Source organism: Ursus americanus, chromosome 14, assembly GCF_024610735.1.
Source record: "Ursus americanus isolate L20-20 chromosome 14, mUrsAme1.1.p, whole genome shotgun sequence".
NCBI lineage: Eukaryota > Metazoa > Chordata > Mammalia > Carnivora > Ursidae > Ursus > Ursus americanus.
The window spans coordinates 13,481,959-13,501,365 of record NC_142140.1 but is presented as its reverse complement, the minus strand read 5'-3'; the positions used below and the strand labels follow the sequence as shown (position 1 = coordinate 13,501,365).

The 19,407-nt window shown below is 41.0% G+C and overlaps 1 protein-coding gene and 1 long non-coding RNA gene across 3 annotated transcripts in view; one reads left to right on the top strand and one right to left on the bottom strand.

The window, feature by feature from the left end:
• The window catches only part of LOC123799163 (uncharacterized), a 601,123-nt gene that overhangs the window by 151,510 nt on the left and 430,206 nt on the right, over positions 1-19,407 (bottom strand). Inside the window, exon 6 of the long non-coding RNA XR_015726632.1 lies at positions 14,129-14,247. This is a non-coding gene — a long non-coding RNA (uncharacterized LOC123799163). The remainder of the gene's footprint in view (positions 1-14,128; positions 14,248-19,407) is intronic.
• Positions 11,811-19,407, top strand: part of LRRN1 (leucine rich repeat neuronal 1) — a 36,424-nt gene continuing 28,827 nt past the window's right edge. Inside the window, exon 1 of one of the 2 annotated variants that reach the window (XM_045808117.2) lies at positions 11,811-11,950. The gene's annotated coding sequence lies outside the window, so the exon portion shown is untranslated. The remainder of the gene's footprint in view (positions 11,951-19,407) is intronic. The other variant, XM_045808116.2, reaches the window with a different exon arrangement.

Below are 19,407 nucleotides of genomic sequence, written 5' to 3'. Positions count from 1 at the left end.
GCCAAAAACGGCCCCTAGAATATAGTAGAAACCTAACAAACATTTGCTAAATCAGAGTCCACATTTGTCTAGTCTCCCAGTTCATAGGCCACAGAGCTTTGCATGTATGTAGTTGATGCACATGCAGATTAGAATCAAATACAGGTGAAATCAGTCCCTAATGAATTGCAAGAGCAATCTTAAAGAGTTAAAGAAGACTCTGGGGAAGAGAGATGATCCATCTCTATGTCTTGGTAATGGTGGAGGATGGTGGATTGATTGCACATTTATGAATATCACATGTCTCCCCTGGAGAATCAACTGGTGGAGCCACTTTTCTGCTTCTGGGCAGCAGCCTCCCCAAATAACTTCTTGGCTGCCAACACCATTTGAGCTTGCACAGGACCAAAGGCCAGTGTAAGTGCCCTAATGACTGCACTAGACAACATTTCTTATATCCCAGGGAACATGCCAGTAATTTAACATACATTATCCCAATTTAATACTTGCAACATAATGCGGTTAGTATCATTATTCCCATCTTCTAGGTAAGTTAGCTAAAGCTTCTACAGGGCTGAATGCAGAGCCCAAGCTCTTAGGCACAATGACATAGTACATCCCAAGTTATCATACAGTTGATGGACATACCATGTCTGATAATAGGGTATCTCACTGATTTTCCATGTCTTCGGAGTATCTTGGTGATAACAATAATCTTACTTTCTGGTCATTGAGAGATGTTAGATTGCAAAAGATTATGTAAACAGATATGTGTACAATTTAAGGTAGCTTAAGTTTGCTTGCTCTTTCTTCTCATTATTGGACCTTTGTGCTTGGATTTTGTAAATCTGAGCTATACCAAACACTGTAAGCAGTTTCCCTATAACTGCATCTGCAAGTACTCACAACTTAAAAACGCTTCCCTTAAAAGTCTCAAAATACACCCTTCTGAAAGGAAATCCTATACATCTTTGTCAAATGTTCCCCTTTTTTTCTCTTACCATTTCCTTTCCTTTCGTGTGAATGGGATATTCTTGTACTAATATACCTAATTGAGGGATTCAACTAAAATGCAAATGTACATGAAGCCATAGCCCCTGGGTATAATATTCTTAACTATCGACAATTACAGAGAATATATTGGAATTAGCCAAGCCCTACAGGAAAAAACTTCTTTAAACATCTCTACTTTAATTTAATACTGGAAATGCATAGAATCAAGGAATTTTGGCCCTAGAGAGAATCTTAGAAAAATCTAGTTTGGTGGTTTTCTAACTTTGGTCTGCAGGGGCCTTGGGGGCCTATTTAGTGAATGACCAGCCAACAAGTCCCCATCATCATCATCAAGGAACAGTGACAGGTGAAGTTTGAATAGGGGCTCTGGCCATCTTAAAGGAGCACTGATGGCAGATGCTGTGAGTTGGCCCACCCAACACCCAGTCCAACCCCTTTCCAAAGATGGCTTTCTGTCCTAAACAAGGCCTGGGTTCAGTCAAGCAACACAAAGGTACAAGTGAACTACATGAAAAGGCAACCACAGGTTGGGGATTCAAATCTGGCAAGGACCACGGCAGCATCTTAGGGAGGGCTGGGTAGAGTTTCTAGATTCCAAACCATAGTGTGGTAGGGATCAAGTGATGGACAACAGTGACAATGGTGCTTCCACGAGAATAGGTGCCTGGTGGTAGGGCATGTTCTCTAGCTGCTTTGTTCTTGGATGTGCAACATCCACACCCAGCTCTCCAACTCTTCCAAAGACTCAAAGACTAACTAGTACTTTTTAGTAAATCTCTTCCTACCTAAACTACCTAAAGTAGATTTGGTTTTTCTAACCAAGAACCTGGACAAATTTCCTTTTATGTCTCCATGTGGTGTTTCCCTATGATTTAATTTAACTAAAGAATTCTGGGGGGAATTCTATGGTTTTCACACATTTTATCAGCAACTTCATTTTACACATAAAGACACTGGGGTTCAGGGAAGTGAGACTATTAATGATAAAGCTTGGTCTAGAATCTAATTCTCTCTATAGGCTCACCAAGTGATGTTCCAGGAGTGACCAATACTGGTCCTTGGCAAACTACATCCCATATGATTGCTCAGCCCTTAAGAGTCAACTAGGTGGCCGATGGCTGGCCCTTCATGCACACCTGTCCAAAAGCTCTAGTGTTACAAATTAAAATTTCATTGCTTTTTACATTTCAACAATTTTCAAATCCCTTGCTATTGACTTTCAAATATTATTATTTTGTGAATGTGACCGTTATTCCAATAAAATCTGAGCAGTGTTCCTCATATTCTTCCTTTCTAAAAGTATTAAGATATTTGGGAACAGTTCCTGAGACACTACTTCAGTCTGTTTTATTTATTTAATTTTAAGAATGTTTTCTCAACAGTTGTTTCTATGTCAATATGATTAAAATCATAAAGACATTTCAGATTATATTATTATAGCATAGATAGGATTGGACACTATAGATTATACCATTTAAGAGCAAGAGCTCTAGTACCTGGGGCAAGTTATCTAAGATCTTTGTTAAGATCTCAAATTTACCTTATCTTTAAAAAAAACCAAAAAACCAAGAGTGATAATCATACCTATCTATCTCATGGTATTGTTATAAGAATTACATGAAATTCATGTAAAAATTGCACCATGAACTACACTTGTGTTGAGCATAGCATAATATATAGAGTTGTTGAATCACTATGTCATACACCTGAAACTAATCCAACACTGTGTGTCAACTATACTTCAATAAAAAAAAATTGTACCAGGCTAGCATATAATACATGTTTAATAAGAGCTGCCATATTTATTATTATTGTCTCCTGACTTTCAATCCCAGACTCCATAGAGACTTTGACAGAAACTGTCTATTAGGACGTTTAGCCATTGTCCCAAGGTCTATGGTACCTGTTTTGTGCCCAGAAATGGGGGAGAGAGCAGGTACAGTTGGTCAGTGCACCCTACATTAGACACCACCCACATCATGAAGGCTGTCACAATCTGTGGAAACTCACCTCTCAAAGAGCCTTCCACTATCATGGCATCATGAAAAAATAGTCTACATATCCCATAGTTTGCAAAGTGCTTCCTTGAACAGTTGATTTGATCCAAAAAAAAAACTCTATGAGGAGGCAAGCTGGACAAATGTCTTTACTCTGACTTCCTAGGGAGCACATTAAAGCTAAGAGGCAGCTATGGCACACTGAGAGGAACATGATTGGTCAACAGCACACTCATATCTTCTGACTTTGGCCCAGGACTCTGTAGTGATTTGCACGCATATAATGTGTGAATAACATATTTGAATAGCCAATTCTGAATCAATTTATAAATCAGAGGTTGCACACTCAAAACCATACAGATGGGTAACATAAGTGTGTGAATCAAGCTGGGTGTAAGGCAAGAGGCACAGTGTGACTGAATCATCCAAAAGTTCCTACCTTCCTAAAGGGATTTGCCTTCAAGAGATTTTAATGCAAATATGCAGACCAACTGGCACACTCACACACTGCTGGTAGGAATGAAAAATGGTACCACCACCTTGGAAAGCAGTTTGGCAGTTTCTCAAGAAGTAAAACATATACCTACCTACATGAAATGATCCAGTCATTTCATCCTTGGGTATTTACCTAAGAGAAATGAAAGCATATATCGAGCCAAAGACTTGAACACAAATACCCAAAGCAGCTTTATATGTAACAGGCAAAATCTGGAGCAACTCAAATGCCTATCAACAGTGAGTTAATAAATGTATGGTGGTGTATCTATACAATGGAGTTCTATTCAGCAATAAAAAACAATACAACAACATGGATGAATCTCAAAATAATCATGCTGAGTAAAAGAAATTCTAGAAAACACTTATTCATCTACAGTGACAGAAAGCAGGTGAGTTTACTGAGTCGAGGGATGGGCAGCAAAGAAAAGGTCATGGTGGGTAGGAGGGAATTCACTACAAAAAGGCACAATGAACCCTTTAAGGATGATGGATATGTTCATTATCTTGATTGCAATGATAGTTTCACAGGTGTATATTGTAAAAATTGTATATTTTAGATATGTGTAGTTTATTCTATGTCAGTTGTAAAAGTTTGCAAAGGCAACTATAACAAATTACTATAAACTGAGAAGCTTAAACAACAGAAATTTATTTTCTCATTTTTTGAACACTAAGTTGGAGATCAAGGTGTCAGCACGGTTGGTTCCTTCTGAGGGCTATCAGGAAGAATCTGTTCCATGCCTCGCTGCTAGCTTCTGGCAGTTTGCCAGCAATCTTTGATTTGTTCCTTGGTTTGCAGAGCATCACCCTGGTCTCTGCCTTTGTTTTCACATGGTGTTCTCCTTGTGTGTGTCTGTGTCCAAATTTCCCCTTTTTTTATATAGATACCCAACTCCAGTAGGATTCATCTTAACAATTATATCTGCAATGACCCCATTTCCAAATAAAGTCACATTCTGAAGTACTGGGGTTAGGACTTCAACATATGAATTTGTGGGAGACACAATTCAACTCATACCAGCAATTACACTTAAATAAAACTATTTATGAAAAAACTACCATACCAATTAAATCCAAATTCAACTGTCAATTTTATGTAATAGTTGAACATTTTTCTTTCTTTTTTGTAAAATTAAATCCTCTCTTGAAGTGTGAATATGGTACTGATGCCCAATCTCTCTCTCTCTCTCTCTTTCATTTTTTTTACACGCTTAGACTACTCCATATTATGGGATGACTCGGTTTTCTATCCTTTTTTTCACCCATCACCTTTAACTCGTGAAATTTCTACAGACCCTTCTTTCTTAAAATGTGCTGAGACGTTATCTGGCCTTCACTTGTGAGAAGACATCATTTATATATCAAAACCACTTTGTTTTTTTCTCATTGGCTCCAAATACTTTAAGTGGCACTGCTTGGCATCAACATGATCATAAACACAAATGTAGAACGCTGGCACTAGATGTCATTTCTCTGCATTCAATTATAAGAAAGTCACTCAGATATTCAGAATACTCTTATATTTACTTTTCATAGTATTATTGTAATTAGAACAAACACAAATTTCTCACAGCAACCTAGCAGACTCTTGAGAGTGTATCCACAAACTTCTGGAAGTTCTGAGGATCCCAAGGAAGGTTACACTAATATTAAAGAAAGATTCCTGATCTGAAAATCTGAAGAATTAAATTTTAGGCTCGATGCTCCTATTAACCAGCCCTATGACTTTGAGTAAGGGTTTAAAACTACTCAAATTTCCCAGATGCTCTCAAGTACATGGAAGTGTTAGTGTTTTTGAGACTTGGATTTGCTCATCTATAAAATGAAAGGGTTGAGCCAGATTATCTCTAAGGTTTTTTCAGTCCTCAACTCCAATGGTACTTGTTAAATTGAACTGCAGTATGGACTTGCTTCTTGTGACTAGCATAAGTCACCATTTATACATCACATATCTTTCTGCAGCTTTTCTTTCCCCAAAGTCACAAAATTCAAAAACAAAGTCCCTTTTCCAAAAGACAGCGTGCATTCAATGCAAGGTTTTGGGCAAGGATACAGAGTCAAGGGCACAATGTGAATCAAATTTAAGAGAATAAGGATTCCAACAGATGATTAGTCTGGTAGATGGGTACTTAGTTACCCATAAAAATGGAACTTGGCCAATGCTTCACTCTGAAGAGACTGTTAATATGCTCAAAGATAAAAAGTGTGAGCATCTCTATTATAAAAATAAAATGAAATGCAGGCAAAATGCAGACAAACCTGACAGAGGAAGGTGTTAGATGAAATGTAGGGAAAATTCTGTGAGCTTCAGTGTTTCTGCAGAATGTATATAAACCGGTTGTTCTTACTCTACCTGCCAATCTCTCTTTTATAGCCTGGTAGGCCCCTAGGACCAAAAGTAAATGTGGATATTAAATTTATGATAATAGGGGCACTGAATTCCAGTGCAGTAGTCTCTAAGCATTTTCTTGTGAGGAACGATTCTGAACTACCTTAAAGTTTTATGATTGTTACTGAAAGAAGAAGGAGTATAAGCTGCGGTTGAGGCAGCTGATGGTCTTCCTGTCCCTGCTGGAGGTCTCTAGGAACTCCAGAAAGGTAATGTGTGATGATATCCAAGTTGGCAATTACCCAAGAACAGTTTTAAAAGGAAGTGATAATTGGAAAGCCCTGCCTAGTAGTTGTTTCAAGTATATTTTGTTTGCTATAATGGTAGCCTCTTGCTTGCCATATTACCCTGATCCAGTCATTTCCTCTCCCCTACCTTATCAGACTTATGATTCGGACTAAGTAAGATGAGAGTCCGCAGGAGAGACTGCTATATTGCTAACATATGTAGCTATATTTTTAATATAGATCATTATATGTTGCAAGATTTCTTCCTCACCCTTTTAGGCACACACCTGGTCTGCATTCCCCATGTTCACTTGCTATTAGATGCAGCCTTTCCTTGGGAGTTCCTGCTAACAGAATGTGGATGGAGGTGATGCAAGCCATTTCCTAGCCTGGTCCATAAAATTTGCCCATGCAGTCCTTTCTTCTTTCTCTCTTTCCCTAGCCTCTATGTGAATGGAAAGAGGTCTGTGGAAATAGAAGAGGAAGAACCAACAGATGGAAGCAGTCTAGACCCTGAGTGACCATGAGGAGTCCACTCAGCCAGCCACACACTCCCTTCCACGAGTACAAAAAGACTTGCCTTATTTAAACCACCAGGGTTATTTGGTTGATTTGTTCCAGCAGCTAGCATTCTATTAACTAATATTTGGTGAATGCTTGCTGTATGCTAGGCACATACACATCTCTTTAATTCTCACAAACCCCATGATATAGGTACTGTTATAAACACAGAACTTAACCTGCTCAAATTCACACAGCTGTGTCGAGCTGGCGTATAAACCTCAGAAGCACAAATCAAGAGCCCTTGCTCGTAACCATTGTACGATACCACCTATCTCAGTAGAGGAAACATTACTAAGTGTAGTACCCGGCACAAAGTACTTAATTTATGTTAGCTATTATTATACAGGGAAAAGAGAAATCAAAATGGAGAGCAAATAATTGAAAACAAAGAAACTTGATTCTAAAATCCTATCAACTAAAAATCTTCACAATATAAAAACAAAAAACCTAAATGACCTTTTATTTTTTTAGTAAGGTCTGGCTGTCTAAAGGTAAATAGTAATAAAAATGGAAAAAAATGTAATGTTAAATTGCTAATCCAAACTATTGTGTATGTATCTATAGCTCAATAACCAAAATGGGCATTTTTAACATGTATGCTTATAATAATACGTCATAGCAAATAACTGATAAAGCCCTTATTTCTCATCAACAGAGGACTGTGGAATTACACAGTCATTAAGTATTATAGTTTCAAAGACTTTTTTTAATGATATGAAGAAAATGCTTGTGATATAATGTGCTCCAATTACATAAAGACATTCATTTATTTAATTTATTCAATTCAGTGATTCAAAATGTTTAATGAGTCCTTAATACATACTGAATGCTGGCCTAGGAGTTCGCCATCTGCTCTCTGCTTTCAAACAGTATATAGTCTAGTTTTTTAGTGTAGGCTTTGTCAACAGACTGGCAGAGTTCTTTCTAGGGCTTTGTTTCCTTATCTATAAAATAAGGAGGTTAAATTAGATCATTGTCAAGGGCTCTGCAGCAATTAAGTTCTGCAAGTGAAAACAGGATACTTGATCCCATCAGGCATCCTATTCGTTGTATCTGCAAGGTTATAATTCAACTAAAATTGCAACAGTACCATACACTTACTAATGTGAGTTCCATTTAGGACAAACAGCCATCTTGGTCTGCCTGAACTGAGGTGTTTCCTGAGATGTGAGAGTTTTAGGACTAAATCCTGGACAGTTTCAGGCAAACTGAGATGGCTGGTCACCTTAGTTCCACGCCAAATTATTGACTTAAAATAATTTAAATCACAGAAACCTCAATTTTGTGTTGTGTTGGAATAATTTTGTGTTGGAATGACTTGGTATGCAGAACAAAACTAGAAGTATAGGAATTACATATTATGTAGTAAACCCAGTCAATTGTCAAAAATTTTTAGAGAAGCAGGGGCACCTGGATGACTCAGTCAAGCATCTGACTCTTGATTTCAGCTCAGGTCATGATCTCAGGGCCCTGGGATCAAGCCCTGAGTCAGGCTCCGAGCTCAGCGTGGAGTCGGCTTGGGATTCTCTCTCTTCCTCTGCCCTCCCCCTGCTCATTCACACGCACTCTCTCTTTCTCTCTAAAATAAAAAAAAAAGTCTTAAAAATATTTTTTAGAGAAACAACACATTTGGGATGAAATTTAACAATAATCACAACAGTCACATAATTATGAGCTGTAAAGTCATTATCCTCTAAGAGCTTGGTGATGTTTGTTTTAAAACTATAATATTAATTCAGAAGCTGTAAAGAACACTGACTACCAGCACTCTATTAATATTTCAATTAGAGAGAGACATATTTTCAACTTTTAAAAATTATGGTTTTAAATGGCATATTATAATTTTATTCTCAAAATACAGATGTTCTTTTAAAGATTATTCTAATATGATCAGTTTCATTTTTCTTTTTTTTCCCCTCATTTACCACAGAGATCAGTACAATTAGGCTAATACCAATTATAATGTTTCTTCAAACCAAAGCTAAAGAACCTCAAGGGGAAGTTGGGGCAACCCAGAGGGATTTGTAATGTCTCAACATGGCCAGCTCCAGGGGCAAGAACTACTCCTTCCATCAGTAGTTAAGATCTGGCTCTCTTGGGAACTCATGGGTCCTTCTACCCATCTCCACTGTCCTCCAAAGCCTCCAAGGTCTTCTACAATGCCCCAAATAAATAAGTATTAAGGTAAAGCCTTTTTCTACTAATAAATTTAGGACCCCAGGACTAGGTGAGTAAACTAGGAGTAATTCAGATAGACTTCTAAAAAAGAAACAAGTGAGTTTGGTTTTGTTATCCTGTCCATTGACTGGGTATTTCCTCTTCATTCACCCCTCTGATGAAGGGCTTTTAAGTGTCTATGGGTAAAATAATCCTGAAACCCTTTTACAGAGTCACAAAAAGGCAGTTTCTAAAATTTGGACCAATTAGCCATTCAGGCAATTTATTAAATTTCCAACCACTAGACTAACTTTCAGATTCCTTTGTAATTGTTATGCATACATTTGTCCTCTTCTGTCCCACAGCAATCTTTCCAACACAAAACATTCCCCATCCTTCTGCCCAAGCCTCCTCCCATCTCTGACACATGCATTTCTTCATAATGATAATACTCTGGAGCCAAATAAATGCGCTGGTCAAGTAGAAATAGGCAGAGCTTCCATTCTTACTCTTGCCTTGGGGAGGAGGGAAATAAGTTTAAGTAAATGAGATGCTGATTTTAAAAGAAATGAATTGAATAGTTAGGAGACAAGTCTGTTTCTCTCATTGGTGGTGCTAATGCCTTTAACATATTCTGTCATCTGTGTCAGTTTTGTGAATTAATAATTCCATCTGTCTGACCTGATGTTTGGCTTTAGTCTTCACTAAAGCCAATTCACTGGCTAATAATGCCTACTGCTTACATTTGTTGATTACTTACTATTTACCAAGAACTGCACTAAGCATTTTATGTGCTTACTCTTTCTCAATCAGCATAACCCTTTGGGATAGGTACTGTTATTAACCCCGCTTTACAGCCAAGGAGCCTAAGGCTCGCCCAGAGGGACACATCTCATAAATTGCAGTGCTGGGATTTAAAGCAGTGTTGGTTTCATACACTGGTGCCTGGTTTGGTTTCTTCTCAGCTAGGCTTCATACCATTCTCATGAAGTCTCTTCCAAAACCTGGAGGCTGTCAATCTTGCCTCTTAGAAAGATAATTCCCCACCTCCATTAATTGCTTCAACCGCCCCCCAGGACATACCTCTGTAAAGCCCCACCATGCAAGGGACAGCGTCAACTCCCCTCCATTCCCAGCAAGGCAGGCTTGAAAACCTAAAGGAGACTCCCTAAGAAAACTGTGTTCTAGCTTCCCCTAAGTTCTGTATTTTCACCAGAGGCATGCCTTCTTTCAGACAAACTCTAACTTGCATATAATCAGTATGAGAAAGGAGGAAAGAGACAAAAATATGAATCTTGGGAGGGGTTCTAGACTCCACTTGCTTAGAAAGTTCTTGAATCTTATTCATTTATAGGCAGTACCCTCCTACCCTAGTTGCAATGGACCTTTTTACATACTTGTTCTACTCTTCAACTACCTTCTACCCTCAATCCTAACATCTCCTTTCTCTAGGGCTGTGACCCACTGGTATCTCCGTGATAGTTTCAAGATAACATCAAGGAGATGAACATTAGTAGCATCAGTATTTATGAGCATCTATGAAGGACATCAAGAAATGCTATAAAGACCAAGATAGAAGATTATTGTTATTAAATGTACACTATGTCTTCAAGGAATTCAAAAGATGATTCTGTAATAATGTATCCTTCCAAATGCTCCAAAAGTTCTAAGCTTGGGCATCCTGAGGAAATGCCACCACATTCTTGCCCAAAGCTGTTCAGTAATGAGGGGTTAATAATTGTCTAGCAGATTCCCCAGTGACAAGTACCAAGGGCTTCTCTCCAGCCTGGTTCTAAGCTGGTCACTGGAAGTTGGGTTTCAGGTTCATGTGCATTTCCAAAAACCCATTTCCACCTCTTGCTCTTAGACACCCCCCACTTTTGAAGTCTGCATTCCTAATCTTCCGGTTGTCTGAACGCATTTTCACACCTAACAAATCGGAAAGCTGTAATTACAAAGTTTCGTAATTGTTTTTTTTCTGAAGCTTCCCTGAATCGGAAGTGGCTTCGCCATTCATTTAAGTGTCCACAAATACTACTTCCCAGGACAAGGGCAGGAGCCGGTTCCACAGCCACCTAGATACGCAAACACACAGCCCAAGTGATCACCATTCAGTGCAGCGTCGGTGGTGTAGTGGCGAGCATAGCTGCCTTCCAAGTAATCGCCATGCATTTTAAGACGAAGGTCAGATTTCATACTGAAACTTGGCTCTCTCTTGGGTTGAATTTTGCCTGATTCTCAGCCTCTGAGCCCAAGTTCTACGTTGCGCAGAGATTGGGCCCCACTATACCTAGCTGGACTTCTAGCAAGGGCTTTTTTTTTTTTTTTTTTGGTATGTCTTTTGCTAAGAAACTGCAGTATGCTTTGCCTCCCTAACCCAGCCGCAGCCTGTCGTCCCCCAGACAAAAAGCGGCGGCCCACTGCTCCCTGCAGCGGTCGCCGCGGCGGCGCAGGGCTGCTGGGCCACCCGAGACCCGTGGCGCTGCGCCTTTGTTGGGCGGGCTACAGATGGTGCCCCAGCACCGGTCTGAGCTGGGGGCGGGAGGCCGGGAGGGGGAGGCCAGGAAGGGGGTCGGGCGGGAGGGGAGGAGACCTCGGAGCAGCCAATCGGCGCTCAGCCCATCAGCTGACCGCTTTTGCTTACACCAGGTGCACGCCGGCTGCGGGGAGCACAAAGCGGGGCGCATCGAGGGCGCCGGCAGCGAGCCGGGGAGCTAGGCGAGGCCCGTGCGCCAGCGGCCGCAGCGCCCTCCGATTGGGGAGAGGGGCTGGTGGTGTTAGCCAGGCGGCGGAATCCGCGCGGTGGCATCCCTAGTTGCCCCGGGTGCCTTTCTCGGGACCTGGCCGCTCTCTGCCTCGCCCTCTGCGCCCCACTTCTCCAGTCCTCCTTCCCAATCCTGCCTGCCTCTGCCCCGACCCCGGAGAGTCGGATTGAGCCCAGGCCCGCGCAGCAGCTGTTGCTCGTGTCGTTGCCTCTCCTCCTGTCTTGGTGCTCTGCTGGGAACCCCCCAAGGAGCCACTGCGCGCTGCGGGCTGGGAGGGAGGCGCCGCTCGGCCGGTCGTCCTCCTCCTGCCGCCGCCGCGGGTCCGTGCGCACCCCACACCCCCGCCGGCCGGGCCTCGGGGTAAGTGCGCTCGCCTAGCCGGGCGGTTGCCGGAGGTTTGGGCAGCAGCTAGGGGAAGTCGAGGCAAACTTGGCGTCGCGGCGGGCCCGAGAGGGTCTGGGGAACCGCGGGATAAGATCGCGGGCCTACGGGAGACGAGGGGGCGCGGCTCATGGAGCTGGGGAAAATGACCAAGTCGGGGAAACGGGAATCTAGTAACCCTCTCACCAGCCCCCTTTCCCCAAAAAACCCATAGTGGTGGGGTACAGCGATAGTTCGGAATGAAGGCCAGACTGAAATGGGCAAAAGGCAGTGACAGGAGGCAAGCGCGCTGAATTTCAGGGACCAAGGCGGGGGAGGGTGGTGCCCGGGGATCCAAAGGAAGGAGGGGCTGCTGGATGTGAACGGGTAAGGCAGTCCGGGCGGGAGAGGAGCGCGTAAAGGGGGCCTGGGGAGTTGGAAAGAGAACCAAGAGATGGGAAAGGAAGGTGGCAGGTAGTGGGAAGAGGTTAAGAGGAAGAATGTTTTGGCGGTGGCCTTGTTGATAAAGAAAGGGGCAAGGGACCCAATTCACAAAGCATTGAGTGTAATGAAGTCAGAGCATTCAGAAGAATCTACTCAATTGTCGGACAGCGTAAATGGGGAAAAGACCTCACCCTACATGTTTTGAGTCCAGGAGTAGCAGCCTCAGGAGGCTTGCTAGGGATGCCGAAATGTCAGGGAAGCTTCCGTCCGCTCCAGGAACCGAGCTGGTGCTGAGTTCCCCGCTCGGAGCAAGGGGGTAGGAGCAAGGAAAGTTTGCCAGCGAGTGCCCTTTGTGCTGCGTGAAGAGGGGTGTGGGCAGTCCCCGACTCCGCGTTTCCCCGGGCCCTGTCGCGACCACCTCCCGCGGTAGGAGCCCCTGCCTTGGCAGGCTGGGGTGATGTAGAAACATCCAACCACGGGAGCGGAGCCACGCACCCAGGACTGTTGGAAAATCCGTCCCGGGACCCTTGAGAACGAGTCAAGGTGGATATGCGGAGTGGGAGACTCGGCCGGGGTACCTGTTCTGGGAGAGGGGGATCTTGTCTGCTGGGTTCACCGCTGTGGCACCAGGGCCAAGTACAGTACCTGGCAATGAATGAATGAATGAGTGAATGAATGAATGATGGGGTGTGAATAGTTTTGAGGCATTTGAACTACACAGGCAAAGGCCAAGAGCCCAAGAAAATGGATCTTTCCCTAAATCTTATGTCACCATTAGCATTTTCATTTCCAGACCTACATAATAAAGGACAAACCAGATTAAGTGGGGGAACAGGTATTGCTGATTTGGGCTTTACTTGTAGGATTTTCTGAAGACAATATGTTGTTTCGTCTTGCTGTATGCTTTGCCGACACGGTCTAAATAATATTACTCAGATATGCTCATTACTTCCTGCTTAAGAGCTAGGACTAGAGATGTTGAAAGTTCAGGAAGACACTTTGATCAGTACGTCTAGAGTAAAAGTGGTGTTGTTGGCTCCTTGGCCGTGTGTGTCCCAAAGTCTCTGATTTGCATGCAAATGTGAGCGAATCCTGGCAGATGTCTGGCCTTATCCATTCACATGAAGGAATTTGAAAAGACAAGGAGTCTTTAGTTAACAATAGACCTTCAGAAAATGGAATAAAGGCGCAGTGTGAGTTTTTCTGTTTAGGAATTCCATGGCTTGCTGACACCTTTATTCAAGAGCCAAATTCTCTGAGTGCTATTGTGTTGAAAGCTCAAAGTACTACTTGCTCTTTACCTGGCTGAGTATTTTTGTGCAACTTTCAAGCTAGATGTTCTGAGCTGGATAGTGAAGCAGGCAGTAACCTTAATCCATTTGTGGTGGTTTGAGGTGATTACTGAATTGACCTTTTAACCTTTAGAGTTTCTTTTTCTTTTAGTAATTTTACCCCTGCTCACATTTGCTCTCCATCCACAGAGATAGACAAATGGAAAAAATAGTTGTAGTTGACTGACATGAAGAATGTTTACTATTCAGTCTAAATTATTTTAGTTGTTAAGGCATCAAATTTGGAGAACCGAAGGTGAGAAACCATCATGTTCCTAGTCACCTGAGGGGTTTTCGGGTCACAGGACCAAACAATGAATGGGAGACAGTCATGCATTGGACCCCAAAATAGGGAAATTTCTGCCTTGTCCAACATTAGCTAATAGACCACTGCACAGCTCACCTCCTGGAGTATCGTGACCGCCAAACAAAAGGCCGGTGGTGTGGGCTGCACGTGAGCCCCGGGATTACACCTACTGACAAGCCAGCCCCCTTGGCCTCTTCTTTTGTCAGTCTGAAACACTGTTGAAGAGAAAAAGAACCTATTCACTGAACAGTGCTTGCCCCTGTATTCTGTATATTCACTGAAAAGGACATTAAAATACCGCTCCCCCCACCAAAAGACAACATTGTTCTGAGGGCTTGGTGTTTGCTGGGGAGGGGTGCACAACAGATGTTAGTCTGCTATTTTACGTGTTTCCTTTAAGTTATTTTTGCTGGTTCAGTGACTTTTACACATAAGGCAGTATTTTCCCAGGAGGGGAGACATGAATTGAGTCAAATTTAAGTAAGAAAATGTTATAGCCAAGATTAAATTTTGTGTCTTAAAGCTATCAAGAAGTCAGAAAGTAACAAATCATTATAATAAACACTAATGTGACTGAAGCCTGAGATTCTGTCCTCATTCACTTAAGGGTTAACTATAAAATAGTTGACTTTTCTAAACTAAGCTATAAAGCAATTTAGATACTGTCAAGTATCTAAGTATTGTTGAAACAAACCTGCTAACTTTAAAATGACTACAGCCTCACATTTGCGAGCACTTTGGTTATTATCCTGCCTATGTGAAATCTTTATTCTGCAGTTCTAATAAAAGGGAAGATTAGAGCTCATTCCTTGGTAAATAAAAGTAATAAAGTACTTATTGTTTTAAAAACATCACTGTGCTAAATAAAATCTTAGACCAGTTCTTACTGCAGACTCTGGCCCTGAACGATAAAATGCATAGCTCTGGATAGTATCTGGAATTCAAAAAAAGCAAGGGAAGACTCCGCCATTGATCTCATTCCCGTTAGGCCCTGCTAAGGCTAGTTTCTTGACCCGAATTGCTGGAGCAATTACCACATATCCTAAAGCAGTGACACTCATGGGAACAAACTGGTAGGTACTAGAGAAACTCTACCTCTATAGAGTTATATTGCTACTTTCCAAGCCAGTTGGGTGTGACTATAAATAAACGGAATGGTGGGCTTTTTTTGCCACCATAAATAAGCCAGACACCATAAATAAAATATAGTAAATTATAGGATCTGCATGTCACTTTTTACTTGACTTTCACAATGCTTTCTTAAATTTTATTTTCAGCTACAAAATAATAGTTCTTTGAATGATTCACTTGAATACTAATATAAGGTTGCTTAAATATTATATTTAATTTTTCAAAATTATGCTGAATATCTATTTGGGGTTAAGCCAGTCAGGAGATAAAGCAAATTCCATTTTAGAATCATATTTTGGCTTCTGGGAACAATGGAATTTTCTTTGACTCATGAATAGAGCTTTGATTAATATTTTATTCAGGGTGAGAATATAATTATATAGATGAAGTCAGGAAAACATGTATCCTCTCCTGTTTTTGGCTTAAAGTATAGAATGGAAACAAAAGTTAAACCCTATCTGTAAAATTCAATAGTTACTATCCAGGGGAACCACTCGCTCTACAAATCTTAACTGAAGTTTGTTTTCTAAATTTTTTGTTTTAGCATGTTATCATCTGCCTACTTTATAGATATATTACAGGGTATGGCCTCCAAGTCTTAAAACATACACAAATGTATAATAAATAGTTGACATTGCATTTACAATACATGATAAAATAATATAGCATATATTTCCAGACCTATAGCACCTATAGAACTGTTATGCATATTATTCGGTAATTAAAATATATGCTATTTTATGTTACACTTTTTCAAAGAGAAACATTTGGGTTACATATTATTTTATTTTTTACTTTTTGGGTATTTTCAAAAGGTCTAGCAAAGGTAGGATATTATTAGCAGTTTTATTCGTTATTTGGTTGGTAAGGAAGCTACTATCTAGTCCTAGCTGGGTTATCTTAGGTGTTTCATAACCCTGCCAGCCCTCAGTTTTCTCATTTGTAACATGATAGTGTTGAGTGAATAGAGCTGGAAGGACTAACTTACTCAGTGAAACTGCTGAAGGGTTTTGTGGAAGCTGTGCTTCCAATACCGTAACTAACAAACATTTAACTTGGATGGAACTATTATGCTTACTGGACTGAGAATCATCCCTGACATGCAGAGAAACTAAGCTTAAGCTTTCAGTGATACACAACAAAGTTCCATCAACTCAGACTTGAGAGTCCGCTCGGAAGATGCTACTGCCTCTACTTACAACACTTGGTTTTGAAAGCTATGGAATGAAACTGCTTTTACAGTGGCTTATTGCCTTCCTTTACGCTCTTTATGGCAAAGGGTTTGGAATGTTATTTGAAAGCTCTGATTAATATAAATGAGTTGTAATTTTCTGACCCAGGCCATCCTACCTCACATCTATTATACCACTGGCAGACATGTGGACTCCACAGCTGTCCCCTCATTTGTGTATGGAACAGACACACTGGTGGCATTTTTTGGTTCCCATAGTTACAATAACAATATACATGTGACATGACATCCTTCTACGTGAAAGGTTTTTGTATTTTGTAGAACTGGGAGTGAAGGACAACTATGTAAAGTTTGGGAGTTACGTAAATTAATCTGCCATTGTTTTCTGGAGCCACCATTTCAATCACGAGAGGAGAGCTGTCCCTCAGTGGTGTCCAGGAAAGGGCAATTGCGGGACTTTGGCTCACGAAGATTTCCAAGGCAGGCATTTCCAACAATGCCTAACCTCTATAGGAGAATGTCCATTAAATATTCATTTCAAAATATTTGCTCTTCCTATTTATGACTGCCCTTTGTGAGATAATGTATTAGCATAGTCATTTTCAATTCATACAGGAAAAAAAGACAGCACCAGTATTAGCATCTATCTCAGGAAGACCTAGGAGACAAAAAATCAGTTTGCCCTATTAAGCAGTAAGCACAAAGAGAGAATCTTCATTTAGGAAAACTAAAAAGCTTTGCAGAGAAAGAAAGGTTGCTTAATTGGTTTCATGCCTATAATTTTCCCCTCTAGAAAAAATGTTAGCATGGCAATAAAGAATATCATTAACCTGCATTGTTATTTCACAATAGTAATAAGTCTTAATTTGCATCCATAATAATCACTGTAATCAAGTACTGTACAGGGAGTCAGGAAGGCACAGGCTCATTTCCCAGCTCTGACACTAATGACTGAATGTGTGACCTTCTAGATGTCCTGCAACCCTCCTGGTGCTTCATGTCCCTAACTGAGTTGTTTTAAAGGATGCAGAAATGCTAGATTTTTCTAGCATTACCACTGCAAAGAATTTTATTTCTGCCCTAAACGCCACAATTGGATGGAGAACTAAAGGTCTGGGGAACATAGCCATAATGCTCTTTTCTGCAAGGTATTTTTTCTGGTTCCTAATCCCACAGCTAAGAAAATTTTTAAAAGAACAAAAAATTTTCTCCTCCTAACGTGACAATTCCTATCACCTCACCTGGGCCTTCTTGAGGGAAATAATTTTACCTGGGATACAGGAAACTGTTTATGATCTTGGAACACTTGTTCACCCAATGAATATATACTGAGCTCCAGCTGTGTGCCAGGCATTATAGGAGGTACTAAAACCAAAAGAAATTAGCTTGATTTTTCTGCAGCTTGTACATTAAATCCATCAGAAGCATTTTGTTTCCATCAGTCATGTATTCTTCTACAAATATTTATGAAGTGAAAAAGGCACTCTACTGGATCAAGCACAGGGGTTTTCAGTGGGGGGTGATTTTGCTCCCCCCTCCAGGAGAAACTTGGCAATATTTGGAGACATTTCTGGCAGTTATCACAACTGAAGGTGGAGGATGCTGCTACTGGCATCTAGTGGGTAGAAGCCAGGGATGCTGATAAACGTCCTAAAATGCATAGGACAGTTCCACCACAACAAAGAATTATTTGGTCCAATGTTAATAGTATCAAGGTTTTGAGAAACTTGCTCTAAAAGACATTGGCTCTGCCCTCACCAAGTTAAAGTCCACTAGGGGTTACAGAAAGGAGAGTGACAAGTGCAATAAAGTGTGCCGTGATGGCAAAAGTGTGAGATACAAAAGTACAGACGCAGGAGCCTTCATTCAGATTTTGGCCATCAGCAAAGGCTTTTAAAAACCGTATGGTTAATTCACAGAACAGGCTTTCACCTGGAACACAAGTATTTGGCAAGAGACAATTTTAAATCTAGTCTCATTGAACACAAATGAATGGTTGCTTACCAGACGGTAGGCCCCTCTAAACTGGTTAGAATTCAGTGTCTTGAGCAAGCAGGAGAGGAAGCTAGAAACAGAATGAAGTCAGTAGTAGGAAACCTATACCAGCACATGCTGCATGAAGAGAAGACGGGCTTCATTGACAAAGAAAGTGAATAGTGCCTCATGTTTTTGAACTTCACATTTTGCAGAATTCTTAAGTATGTATTTCATTTGACCTGTAACATTCTGAGACACCAACTGTCATTCTTTCTCTCTTTTTTCAATAACTAAGGGACCAGAGGCATGGACAGGTTCAGTGTGACCTTGGACAAGTCACTTAATACATTTCTAAGGTTCCGCTGTAAAAGAAGAAGAAGGGTTGCAACTCTCACTTTTCTAGTGCAAGTTGAATTTAAGTAAGGTCATACAGATCTAGCGTAAGACTGGATCTGGAATGAGACCTGAGGCTCCCTGCTTGCACCAAGCCTGCTTCCTGGACTGTGGTGACAGAACAGGTAATATGACAGTGACTCAGCACTCTAGTGTTTGGGTTACCAAGGAGAGCAAGAATCTGGGATGTATCAATTAAAACGTATCACGCAGGGAAATTTAAGCTGGGTTTCCCAGACACTTAAGGACTAATCAGACTTTCTCTCTAACATCTTACCTTAAGCTGACCTTAGAAGCTTAAAAAAAAAAAAAAAAAAAAAAACTTGTGACAAGCCGCAAAGAAAGGTTCATAAGAGAGTGATGACTAGGATAAGAAAATGAGATATCCCAGAACATTGGGAAGAACTGAGGGTACTCTGCCTACAAAAGAAAAGCGATAGTGGCATGGTTTTCTGGTTTTGTTTGGCAAGGGTATTTTAACTTTGTGTGTACATACACACACGTGCACACACATATACACAAACGGGGAGACAAATTCGATACTGACAAGTTTATGTTTTTGTTTGAACACCTCAAAATGAGTTTTGTAAAGAGCCTTCTCTCAAGGGGTCTTAAAGATATAACTTCTCGCTTCTCTGGGATAGCATAATGTTTGCTTGTGAGAAGTAAGACTGAGAAGCTA